Source organism: Equus asinus, chromosome 11 (genome assembly GCF_041296235.1).
Source record: "Equus asinus isolate D_3611 breed Donkey chromosome 11, EquAss-T2T_v2, whole genome shotgun sequence".
Lineage (NCBI taxonomy): Eukaryota > Metazoa > Chordata > Mammalia > Perissodactyla > Equidae > Equus > Equus asinus.
This window is the reverse complement of record NC_091800.1, coordinates 56,755,606-56,768,572: the sequence shown is the minus strand read 5'-3', so window position 1 is coordinate 56,768,572 and position 12,967 is coordinate 56,755,606. Positions and strand designations below refer to the sequence as shown.

General features: G+C 36.7%; 1 long non-coding RNA gene across 1 annotated transcript; it reads left to right on the top strand.

The window, feature by feature from the left end:
* The first annotated feature begins 656 nt into the window (after positions 1 to 656).
* LOC139046572 (uncharacterized) lies at positions 657 to 7,777 on the top strand. Its single transcript, XR_011506723.1, has 3 exons — positions 657 to 845; positions 3,407 to 3,676; positions 5,759 to 7,777. It is a non-coding gene; the product is annotated as an uncharacterized lncRNA (long non-coding RNA).
* Positions 7,778 to 12,967: the final 5,190 nt, after the last annotated feature.

The window sequence follows — 12,967 nt, the reverse complement described above, 5'->3', positions numbered from 1 at the left end:
ATGTTGGAAAATAAAACAATGGTCCAGGCAAGATTAAAAAAATTATATATATACATATATACACACACACACCACACACAGTTGGCAGAAGTCTGCTGATAGACCAGAGAATGGAGGACTAGATGGCTATGGAACGGGTGAGTGGAAGAAAAGGAGTGAAAAACATGATTCTATCTACTGAAAAGGCAATCCCATATCCAAACACAGTTTTTCAAAACAATTCTGGAAATGGATAATGTGACCCACAGTGGAAGGTTCTGCTCTACATGAGCAGTTAGAATAATGAAGAAGACAAAGAAAGAGAGAATATGATGCGACTTTCCATATTTTCCAGTTCATTGAAAAGAAAAAGAGGGTCATGCTATGAGAAAGACCAAAATCGTATGTATTTTCAGTGAGCACTGGAAAGAATACCTCTAGGGAAGAGAGTGAGAGAGTTTCACAAATAAAACAGAGACATGTTGATTTAGGTCCTTTTGCATGAATGGTTATCCTTTGTCACTAGCCCTTGAGGTACTATGCCCCTGAGACACAAATCAGAAATTAACTCATTTTTGTAGCAGTTTACTATTTATGACTCACTTTGCCTTCTACTACGTTCGGCGATCCTCAGGGTAACCCAGTGAGGGAGGACCAATGACACCTCCTCCTCCATTATACAGACACAGAGACTAGAACAAGGCACCTCCCTTAAGCAGATGTTCTGGTTCTAAAGCCCAGGTTTCCTCCCTACTGCCACACAGTGTGCAGATGGCAAGCTTTACCTCTCCACATCAAGATAGAGGAAAACACTGAAAGTTCCTGCAAGGCAGAAACATCAGCTGCTAAATTCAGACCCCATATGGGTAAGTGGTGAGAATAATACTTTTGGTTTCTTGTTGTCATACAGGAATAAATCTATAGTATTTAATAAGTTATGAAACTACATTGCTATTATGAGAAAATGCTGTCTCTTTTATCACTCAGTAATTTGTGTAAGCATAAATCGATAGACTTGGCATAATTCATAATGGCTCCATATGCCCACAACAAAGGTTCAATTGCTGTATATTACTTATGAGTGATTCCTTGCTGCTTTTCTATTACATCATTTAAAATATTGATCTTAAGTTATTACCCACATGATGGTGAATCAAGTCCTGTGTGTTTACATGCTACTGTTGAAGATACGGATCCAACAGTCTCATAACATGGAATTTAAAGTATTGCAACTCCCTAAGGAAATTTGATGAAACCAGTTGGACATACTTTGAATTATTTGTTTGGTTAATTATCAGTGGCTCCAAAGTGGGCCACTGTAAAAGCTTTCTCAGTAAATTGCTTTCAAAACCTCAGGCAATTTGTCAGCATTACGCTGCTTCTACATTCCACACAAGGTTGCTCTTTGTTTATTGCCTTGTGTGTTACAGGTATCCTTGCACTTTACACTAATGGTTTGTAGGCAGACCTGGTTCATTATCAGGCTGCCCAAACAACTTACTCTTCCAGTCCTCTCAGGTGGAGTTTGAATTTGAACATAAGATCTCTACCATCAGGATAAACACACCCATCAGGTCACTATGGATGAAGAAGCTAAACATGCAAGTCTCTAAGTCCTTATTGCCAGATATCTTTCTTAAAGCTTTCAGGTCCCAGACTGACAATTACTACATCATATGGCTGTTGTTTCTCTTATTATCTTATCTTCTCTTAATATCCTTGGCAATTAAAATCATACCCAGTGTGTCTGGAGGCAAGGTGACCTGGATGATACTTCTTAAGATGCTGTCTTATGCAGGCGCTGAAGCAATGATGAGAATCCTGATAAAAACACAATATTGACCAAAAGATATTGTCTTTGTTCCATGGAGAAAACAAGATTTTTTGGATTTTTATTTCATTTTTTTTTGTTTTTAACATATGCAAGATGTTTCACACTGTGTTGGCTCATTTGTGTTGGAACTATGATTCTCAGAATTCCTTTCCCTGCATAGTTCCAAGTTCCTTTGGGCCACAAGAGATATTTCTGGTGACATTTAGAAGGTGGAAAGGAGTAGCAGCCATATCCTTTTACACTAGGAAGGTCCACGCCAGGCATCAGGAGCTGTTGCAACCCCGGCAAGTTGCTTCTGATCTACTGGCTCACTTTGCCTGAGTGCATCTTAGCCAACCCACAGAAACTCTACAACCCACTAGTCTCCTCCCTCAGTTTCCCAGGAATCCTGGGTCAGTGTGTGCAGCTCCTGAGGCAGCACTAGAACTTGCTCTTCCAACTCCTGCTGGGTATTTCCCTTCAGTTTCTTTGACTTTTAGGAAAGCTAGGTGTTTAGATCCATGGTGAAGGGCACCAGCCTTATACTCAAGTCACCAGCAACATTGATGTTGAGGCTTGGCGATGGTGAGAGACCTACATAGGTTCCAGCTAGTTTTCATGGGTACAAATTTATCCTGGCCCTCAGCAATTTCACCATCTTTCCTTACCAATGGCCTGCCCTGCTGACTTCAGGCCCAGCATCCACTGTAGAAAAACAGGTTTATATAAACTGTTTAACCAGCTCCTACAAGTGTGTAACGTCAAATTTCTACGATAAATCCCCTAGTCTTTATCACTCCTAGTGGCTCTGTTTCTCTAATCCAAACTTGACTAATAAAATATGCGTATCTATTATACTCAGGGGAATAATATCTGGTAAAATGTGCTTCAATGACCTATTTCCTGTAACATTAAAATTTGGCGTGCTAAAGGAGAAAAGTCCACATTTATTGTTTTAAGTTGATTTTTGAAGTTTCTATCCTTTCAAATAATGTTATTTTTAAGACAGTTTTCCGTGAGTAAGATGTAAGTAATATGAAATTATTGGAAACTTAAGATTACCTCCAGTACACCATCCTGAAAGCCACATTCATGCAGAAATTAATTCAGTCATAGAGAACAATGTTCTTTATTAGGACATGGATGAGTTTTGTAATCCAAACCATTGAAACAATTTCCTAATTTTGACATCATGAAGAATTAATTCTTCTTACACTTGGGAAAATAAGAGAACTCATTAAAGTAATTTCAAGACATGGAAAATATCTTATAGTGAAGACACTTACTATAGGTAAGTGAAACCAGGAACTGAGCTAACAAAATTATTTATGAAAATAAATGTTCTCCTCTAATATATTTCTCCATACAAGCTATTAATCTAATTTATATCACATATTTAGTTCCCTCTTACTTTTTCCTACCCCACAGAGAAAGAAAAGTGCTAAATTCACAGAGGAGCATAGTCATAATTGCTAGAACCCTTACACGTTTAAAGGCAGAGCTGAAAGTTTGATATGTATTCCATAGTTCTCTAGTTTTGCTTCTGTCCCTAAATTACTTATATGTGTTGAAGCAATGGAACTCTTAACATCTGAGTCACTCAATGTCACTTAGCAATTCAAGTGTGCATGAGACGTGGTTGCTGATGATTCAAGGATGCAGAAGATTCAAGGATGATAAAGACCCAGCTCCTGCCTACAATTCAGTAAAATGTATAAGAAGGATGTGGCCTGGGCCAAGGCTTCAGAGGAGAGAAGTGACTCTAAAGAAGAAAGTGGGACCCATGGAGGTTGTCGCTGTTTTACTCCCATGAAAGAACTAAAGGAGCAGAAGAGAAATGGATGTTAAAGTGAAGAATCCACAAGATGGAGAAAGGATGCTAAAGTAAGAACATGTACCTATGTGTGCATTTTTATGTAAACCTCTCAAGTAAAGCCCATAACCAAACTTCAGGAAAGTCTATATTTGTGGCAAATATTGTGGGCAAGTGGAGTCTAACAGAGAAAATTTGAAAACGCATTTATTTTCCATTGGATCACACAAAGTCTATGCAATTTTATTCCAAATAAGCCTCATGTTTTGAAGGCACAGAGGGCTCTATGCAATGTCTGAGTTAGAAATTTAGGGTAATGGATGGACTAGCATGAGTACCCCAGTGGCCACAATATAAGACAGAGTACAAAAAACAGCGGACTTTGTAAAAAGATGAGATTATTTTGGTAGAGGCATGAAGAAAAGCATTTCGGAAGAGTTGGTTACTCGTATGAGTCCTGAAAGGTGAGTGAGATTTCAAAATGTAAAATTAGAATTGCAGGTACTGGCAACAAAAGGAGAAAGGCACTGAATGGGAAAACTCAGAATCTGTTAAAGAAATCAACAAAAGCATTTAAGGTATAATACGTACATATAGGGGAGTAATAAGCGATAAAACTGGGGAAGCATGTTATAACATTATGGACTAGAGACCCTGAATGCCAAACTAAATAGGTTTGTTTTTTTGTTTTTTGTTTTTTTACTTTATGTTATTAGAATAAGAATCCCAAGAAGGTACTTTCTTAAGAGAACATGATGGAGAGAACCGTTGACTCGAAAGGTTTATCTGGCAGTACTACAGGAGTTGAAACAGATAGTGTAAAGGCAAGAGTTGTAGGGACCAGTTCACAGACAATATGACAGACCATAAATAATGAAGACCTAGAAATTCACCATAAATATACTGTAAATATTTTATTATACAAGGGGGAGGGGTAAAAGAAAGAACAACAGAAATTTTAGGTACAAGTTCAAACTATTTTCGTGAAATAGAAAGTAAGGTCATTTTGGAGAAGAATAGAAGGATGGTGAATTTACAATCTAAGGAAAATAGAAAAGGTTAATGAGTCAGTTATCTATGATAGTATTTGTCCATCACCCTCATAGTTCCAGTAGCTGGTTTGTCCGCTCTGCTCCATCCGTATTGTTCCCGCTGGAAGTGCCCAGTTATTGTATCACAAATATGCCTCCTTGGCCACAGTTGATTAGCCCAGAACTGGGCCATACTCAAGTGTCACCAAACACAGTATTTGCCTAATTTCTGGAACTGTGCTGTAAAAGTCACTGTCTTTCTAATAATCTGGGTTTTAAAATGGAAGCCTGGATGCCATATCCTATTGTCTTTTCATTGTGTTTCCCACATGTTTCTTACCATATGGAACAAAATGCATATGTGATCTGCAGAGAAAAAAATGAGATAGATTCCCAAAGAAGATAATAAGCAGAAGAGGGAGAGAAATGGAATTTAATCCCCTGGTTCCAGTTGCAACAGAAGACCAGTCCTATTCCCAGTTCTTTGATTCTGTGAGACAGCCTAAAAAGATTTTAATAAATTCCCTTGATTGCTTAAGCTAGTTCATGTTGGTTTTCTGACACATGCTATAAAAAGGTTGTAATTAACAAAAATTGTTTCTCTCTGTGGAGAATTAGCAATAGAGCTAACTAAGGAGACAGCAAGCATTACCAGACACCATTATAGGGTGCAAATGAAATCTGAGACAATAAATGGCAATAGGACTCATCTGTGAGCTTCTATAGAATGATTCTGTAGCCCAAGAATAGAGGAAGAGAAGGTAGCCTATTGAACTGATCAAAAATTGTGATTTTAATTGTAAAGAGAGTGAATGGAAGGAGGACAGGACATGAGGGCTAGTGATATTGACAAATGCGTGATTGAAGCTCAGGGTGAAGTGTCTCTTGAAGGGAATGACGTCATCCTTTAGTGATATCTGCTCTGCCAGGGAAATTGGAGTCACAAGCATGATTTTTAATATCTTCTCTTTCTTTCTCCTCTTCAGGATTTAAATTTATACTCTATCATTCCTTTAGCAAAACCAAATTAATGTAACTGTCCAAATCAAGATTATGGTAAAGGAACTGATATATAGATCACTGAGCAAAACTAAGAAACATTTTTGGGTTTTTTTTTTACAGAAAACCAGATGTCCAGGAGACCAAACCATATGGTATATCTTAAGGATAAGATACCAGAAGAAATATTCACACAGAAGAAATGAAAATTTTGGTCTTGATGTTATAGGAATAAAAATTAGGCTAAAAAGAGAAATGTGTACAGGTCGCTGTAAAATAAAAAGGTAACCGAAGATGCCAACATTTTATAGTTTTCCATTTCTATGCTTCCTATTCTGTAAGATTTTGAAGTGGGGAACTACCTCTGTTGGGACCCCACTCAAATCCCCCCATATTTACTATTCTAATACCTGCTTTCCTACACCTGCGTTTTGTTACCTGTGTATTTTATCTGGCTCCAAAGCCACCATGTCCTAGAAATGCCTAAGAATTAACACCCCTGGGAACATCGTTCAACCACTGATGGAAGGAAGTATAAATATTCCAGCTTGCTCTCCCCACCTGGCGGTGAGTCTGAAATGCACCCAGATTTTCTCAGCCAGAGCAACATCTGGTTATGCCCAGTCATAACCTGCTTGCTAATGAATTTGTCATTGGCTGCCTTTCCTTCCTATTTGACTTCCCCACTCTCTACTGGCATGTCCTGAAATGATCTCTCAAATGAATAATTTGAACTTTACTTATTTCAGGGTTTGCTTCTGGGGAAATGCAAACTACCAAAAGATTTGGGGTAGAGTCAGGAGTATAGTGTTGAATCATTATTCTTGGATCTCTTTTCTGACACTTCAAGATTTGGAGAGTTTTATTTTATTCCCCGGGCTAAGAGAATTGCAAGTTCTTTCATTTTAAGTAGTACAGAGGTGTATAAGATGTTTGCAATGTTAACTAAGGATTATGTAAAATTGAACAAGATGTGAAAGAGGAACCAGAAGTTAATATTTTATTAAGAAAGAAATTTTTAAAATCTGTAATGCAGCTTCCTTATCATTGAAGTGAGATTATCTATCTGTTAAAGGCTATTGCGATATGTTGAGGCTAAAACATATAAGAATATAACAGTTATAAGAGCTATAAACAGTACAATATTATAACTTTGGATTATACTAATTTGTAACAATTCAGCGTAGCTGAGAAAATATACTGATGTAAGCTACTGCAATAACTCCCACAATTGAATGGTTTCACACAGTTAGAATTTAATTTTACCCTCTTAATATCCAATGTGGGTATTCCAAGTCCGGGCTGGCAGGAGAGCCTCTCCCACCCAGTCAGCCAGGAACTCAGCTCACAAGGTTTCTAAGGTCGCCCCAGGGGTCTTCTCCAACCAGCCAGCCAGAAATGGAAAAGGGCAGAAGGAGTGAACCAGGGACAAGCTTTATGGGGCGAGCCTGCTGGAGGAGGAGTTCATTGGCTACAGCTCAGTCACATGACTGCGCTTAACCACAAGGAGGGGGTTGGGAAGCATTCCCACTGGGAAACTGGACACGTATTTTCCAGTGACACCTCTCCCTCCACTTAGAAGATAGTACTCATCTTTGGCAAATACATAGCCATCTCTTCCAGAACAAATATTATTTTTCCTTATGCCAAACGAATGTGCTAAATAAATTAATAATATAAACAAATTATAATCGAATGTTAAGTAAATCAAACCATTTTTATGAATTGGGGAAAGATGTATGAATATATCAACAATTCATATACTCATTAAAATAATCCTTACCTCATTATTAAAATTTGTCTCCTTAAAACTTCTGCCAAAAGCATACTTAAGAGTTTGACTCTCTGAAAAGGAAAGCACTAATATTTCAATCACTTAAAACAATAATCCAAAATGTACAGCATCGCAACTATAGTTAATAATGCTGTATTGCATATTTGAAAGCTGATAAGAGAGTAGATCTTAAAAGTTCTCATCACGAGAAAAAAAATCTGTAACTATGTGTGGTAATGGATGTTAACTAGACTTGTGATCATTTTGCAATATACACAAATATCAAATCATTATGTTGTACACTTGAAACTCATATAATGTTGTATGTCAGTTATACCTCAATAAAAATTAATAATAATCCATAATTGAAACATTTAATTTATTCATATCAGTCTTCTATGCCATTTAACTGAATTCAGATCCCTTACATACAATGAAATCTGAAGAATTCTTACCTCATCTTTGCCTCATATTTGTACATTCTTCAAGAGAAATATTAAGACAATTTCACAACTGCCAGTTTTTTCTGCATATAACTGTATCCATTTTCTCTCACCCAAGGAGATAAATGCACAAAGGCAGAGATTATAGAACATTTAAAGGTCAAAATTAGTCAGACAGGTATATGAGCACACTGTCAGAAGCTGGAATATATGGTTATAAAACCACGATTTCTGCTATGAAGTTCACTGCTCTTTCCTGGATAACAAGCTTCCCTCTTAATTACTGATTTAGCAACAATCATTGTATTAATATAAAATCCTCACTACAAATATCCACATATGATCTGTTAACAGAGAAAACTAAATACAAATTATACGAATATTTTCATTTCTTTAAGCAAAACCTGAACATTTGTACTTTGAACTAATTCAGAAGAAGTACTAACTTTATTTTACAAAGTGGAGTTATGCTTCGGATGTAAGTGATGCTAGGATATCGTGCCGTATAAATTTCAAGGACAGAAAACAGCTGCAACGATATTTCTGACTGATATTATGATGCTTCTTAACAAGACTGGTAACTTATAGTAGTCGAGGGGGGTGGTGGTTTTCGTGATGACTAACATTGATTGAATACTTGCAAACCATGTGCCAGTTGCTATTCTAAATGCTTTATATGCTGTCTCATACCATTATTATTTCCAGTTTACAGAAGAAAAATTTTCGATTTGAAGAAATTAAGCCTCTTGCCCCAGATAACAGCAATGGGATGCAGGAGAGTTGAGACATAAATACAAATCTGCTTGACTAGAGCCTATGCTCTTAACCATGATGCTCTGTGACCTTCACTAAAGATACGTCACTGCTTCCTACCCCATGCTAAGTAGAGGTTTAAAAACAAAAACTAATTGAATGAAAACGAGCACAGACTAACTAGTATAAAGTTGTAAGACAGAAGATAATAAAGAAAATTCGGCACTTTCATATCAATAATCCTATTTGAATTTTAACATGACAACTCTTGGAGATGGATAATGTTTTCCCTCTTACATGAGAGAACTGAGACCTGGAGAAGTGTCCAGCAATATCACACAGCAAGCAAGAGGCAGAGCCAACATGTAGACCAAGGCCTTTTGACTTTATATCACTACTCCTTCTGCTACACTAGGTGGGCCTTTTAGAACACACTGTCTTCTCATTGAATATTTTTGTTGTTTCTTAGTACCTGAGTGTACCTAGATTTCAACTCTGATGATACGTTAAATATGATTTTTCATTTCCTTCTGAAACAAATCAAACAACCAAATTTAGTGTTACTTTCCTAGCAAAGAATGAAGAGGCTAATCAAAACCCAAGACTGTGTCTTTGGAGTGATGGCTTTTATTAATATGATCCCAAAAAGGGGAGGAGGAAGGAGGCATGTGAAACCCTGGAGATTCATTTCTCCCATTCTGATATATGATAGAAATTGGCATCCTGTTTTAAAAGGCAAAGAATAAGAATATGAAAAATGAAACTTTGAACAGGAAATAAATGCAATGATTAGAAAAGCAGTAATGAGGTCTGGATTACGTAACTGGGACTAAATGTGAATATATGCACATGTACTTCAAGAAGAATGTGCACTCAAAGTGTAATTTTGAGTGGATTGTGAGGAAACCAAACATTCTGATAATGTGAAAGTCTGAGGAAAGAGTAGGGGTGTAGTACAGATTGCCCAATAGAGCCAAGAAAAATATCAAGGAATATATTATTAGAGATAGAAAAGATGGAAGAGATCTCATCTATCATTAGATCTCATCTAACAATGGGAATTTTCAGAAGATGTAGAACCTTAAATGACAGAAAACAGTAGCAAAATGAAGAAGCTTCTTTAACTGACAGAGGAGGGAGCCTACAAACTGGGAATAACCATGAGCATGGCAAGGGAACTTGCAAGAGAACTGACAAGGAAAAACTTAAATGATTCAATTTTTATAATAATCATGAAAAATCACAATTCAGGAAATGGTAATGCCAAAAAAAGTGAATGAAATAGAAGGGTAGTTTTAGAAACTTTTATTTTTATTCTGAAATTCTGATTTGAAATTAGACATTTAAGAAAAACAATTTTATGGCCAAGCACTGGTAAAAAGGAATAAACTGAACAATACAAACACATTTTTATCTTCTCAGCTACATTTTTGTTTAACGTTATAACCAAACGTACAGCTAGTAATGGACTCACACAAAAGAGAAAAATCAGATACCAACAGTGATGTTATAGAAGACTATCTCTTTAAGGCTGCATACGACATTCCCTATTAATGTACAAATGTAAAATTTGTAAAAATGTATCTCTGGTAATACTTGCTTTGCCATTTATCCAGGCAATTGGGCAACAGAATGTCATTTGATCCCTGGGTAAGTTCTTGAGAGAACCAGAAACATAATGGGCTCCAAAACACCTTAAACTGTTGGCAGCATGAACACTTCCTGACTAATTCTGTGGGACAACAGAGACAGTGAGCCCTGTAATTACACCCCAGCCTGATCTATGCTCACAGTCATGTAATTAATACTTCCTCTGTAAAGCAATGGAATAATTTAAAGAGCAGATATTTTTCAACCATGGTCTGAAAAAAACTCTAAGAGGAGAATGCATGTGCATTTTAGCCATGTGCAGACACTTCTGGGATTCCATTTGCTACGAGAAATTGTAACTAGATTCTCAAAGCTTTCATTGTACCAAGAGATGAAAATGATACTTCCTTCCTGCTAACAGCTATAGTGGGGGGTAGAATAAATGTTGACTGGAGCCTATATTTATTCCATGAGGGTTTATGAAAATGGTAATCATAGTCTCAGCTCCTGGCTACCTGAGCCACCCTAGTAGGGTGCCAACCACATTTGCAGAGCTTCAGCTGGGAAATCGGTACAGAAATCTGGCTCCAGAGGTTAGACCTTAACTGACATGCTAGAAATAAAACACTGTACTCCAGCAAATCTATACTGACTTCCCAAATCCATTCATAGTTTCTAATGTCCATTTGTACAGAGGTATTCACAATTGTCAATGTAGACCTTACAGAACTCAGAGATACTTAAAATTATTTTGTAACACAAAAGTGGAAGACAGAGTAAGAGTGAGAATGTAAACTAACGATATAGATTCTACCAAGAAGCTCCATTTTCAACAATTGTTCCAAGTGTAAATACTTTTACATCATTTTCTTTTAAATAATTTGCACATACGTCCAGAAAAAATTCTACATTTTCAAAATCACTCTCCTTCCCCAGCCAAATCCAAAACAAACTTCATCTTTGTCTACTTCCTATCAACTGTTTCTATTGAATATTTAGAATACACAAAGAGTGGCACTAGGGTACACACAGGGACAAAAAGAGGGAACAGCCCTTTCACCAAGGGTCCTACTTTCCTGGTATAATCTAACCTTAATTATCTCCCAAATACCATCACACTGGGGGTTAGGGCTTCAACATACAAATTTGGGGGGACACGTTCAGTCCATAAAAGTAGTATTCCAGATTTAAGTTCCCTTAACAGAGTAGAAACAAACAACAGCAAAAACAAATTCCTTGATTATTTGACTAGATTACCCTATAATTTTCATAGAGTTAATCTATCTTGTTCTAGCAGCAGAATATAGTTCTCAAGTATTAGTAACTAATATCCATTTCCAAAACAACTTGACTTATGCATCTTCAGCCTGGTAGCTTGACTGGTTCCATTTTATATTCATAAACTCAATTGATTGGCTCATAAATTATACAAGTTCTTAATTCTAATCTAAGAATTATGCCAAAAAAAGATGAAATTTTTAAGATAATATGTGACTCTGCATGAATATTTAAAGGCAATAAACCAGATTTATATTCTGTGAAACCCAAAATAAAAATCTTAACAAAAGAACAAAATGATTGATAGGATACATCAAAACACACCACCTTTTTGGCACCATAATTCTGAGCTCACATATAAATAATCTCCTGTTCTGTAGGCAAGCCCACAGAAGAGGGAGTCCCTCTCCATTGGAGATCACTTCATTTTTCCATTAGAAAAGAGCAAATGGGGATTTTTAATATACTTTTGGCTTAGGAACTCTGAAATTTAATGTATGTTCCAATTTGCAAAAGCTAGAAACACAAAATAGGCCAGTGGCCCAAGTCCAAGTAGACTCAATTTTCCAGAGTCAAAAACTAAAGCATAGAAATGGTAAAACTCTCACGAAAGTTACCAAGAGTACAGGATGTTTGAATTAAACATTTTGTTCACTGAACTCATCATTTTTCACTTCCTTTAATTATCAGTTTTATCTTACAGATTGCATCCTCTTTAAAACTATCAAAAATAGTCTTCTGAAAATGTGTTAGATTGACTAGTGATCGTGCCCATATGCATATTGTAAAAACATTTGTTGCAATCAGCTTCACATTGACCATGTTAACAGATTAATAAACATAGGAGCCAATAACTACATCATTCGTTCATTTGACATTTTCTGGGTGGACACAAGCTATGCGAAAAGCACTGCACTACAAACTATGTTCAAAGACTACTTAGGACAAATAGCTGTAGGTTAAAGTGGAAATGTTCCCAGAGATTTGTCTGAGGACTTGGAAGTTAAGTTCTTCACCTTAAAGCAAAGACAGTCTTCTCAAGTATACAAGCAAATGCTGTCCAGTTAGAGAAAGAGAAATACGAAAGTTTCATCCAGATCACAGAAGACAGAAGCATGCACTCCCGTTGCACAGATAGAAGAAAGCTATTAACACAACATGCCCTGTGCAGCCTTCAGTAGCCTCTGCACCCAACCCTGCAGAGGTAGAGTTGGATTGAAGGGCAGTGCCAGGATGGTGAGATTCTCTACCAATGCTTATATAAATCATCTTTTTCTTCACCTCCCATTTGGAAAGGTCAAACCATAGGACTACAGCATCAAGTATATTTCTGCAGTCTCATAATACTCAATGTTTCCTCTTCTCTAAATTTGCATGGCACTATTCTTGAGTTTACCTTTCTAGTTCTTGGATCAATCTTCTTCAATGTCCTCTATAGCATATTCTTGCAGTTCACCATATATATACTGAGTTTTCCCTCTCTAAGAATCCCAC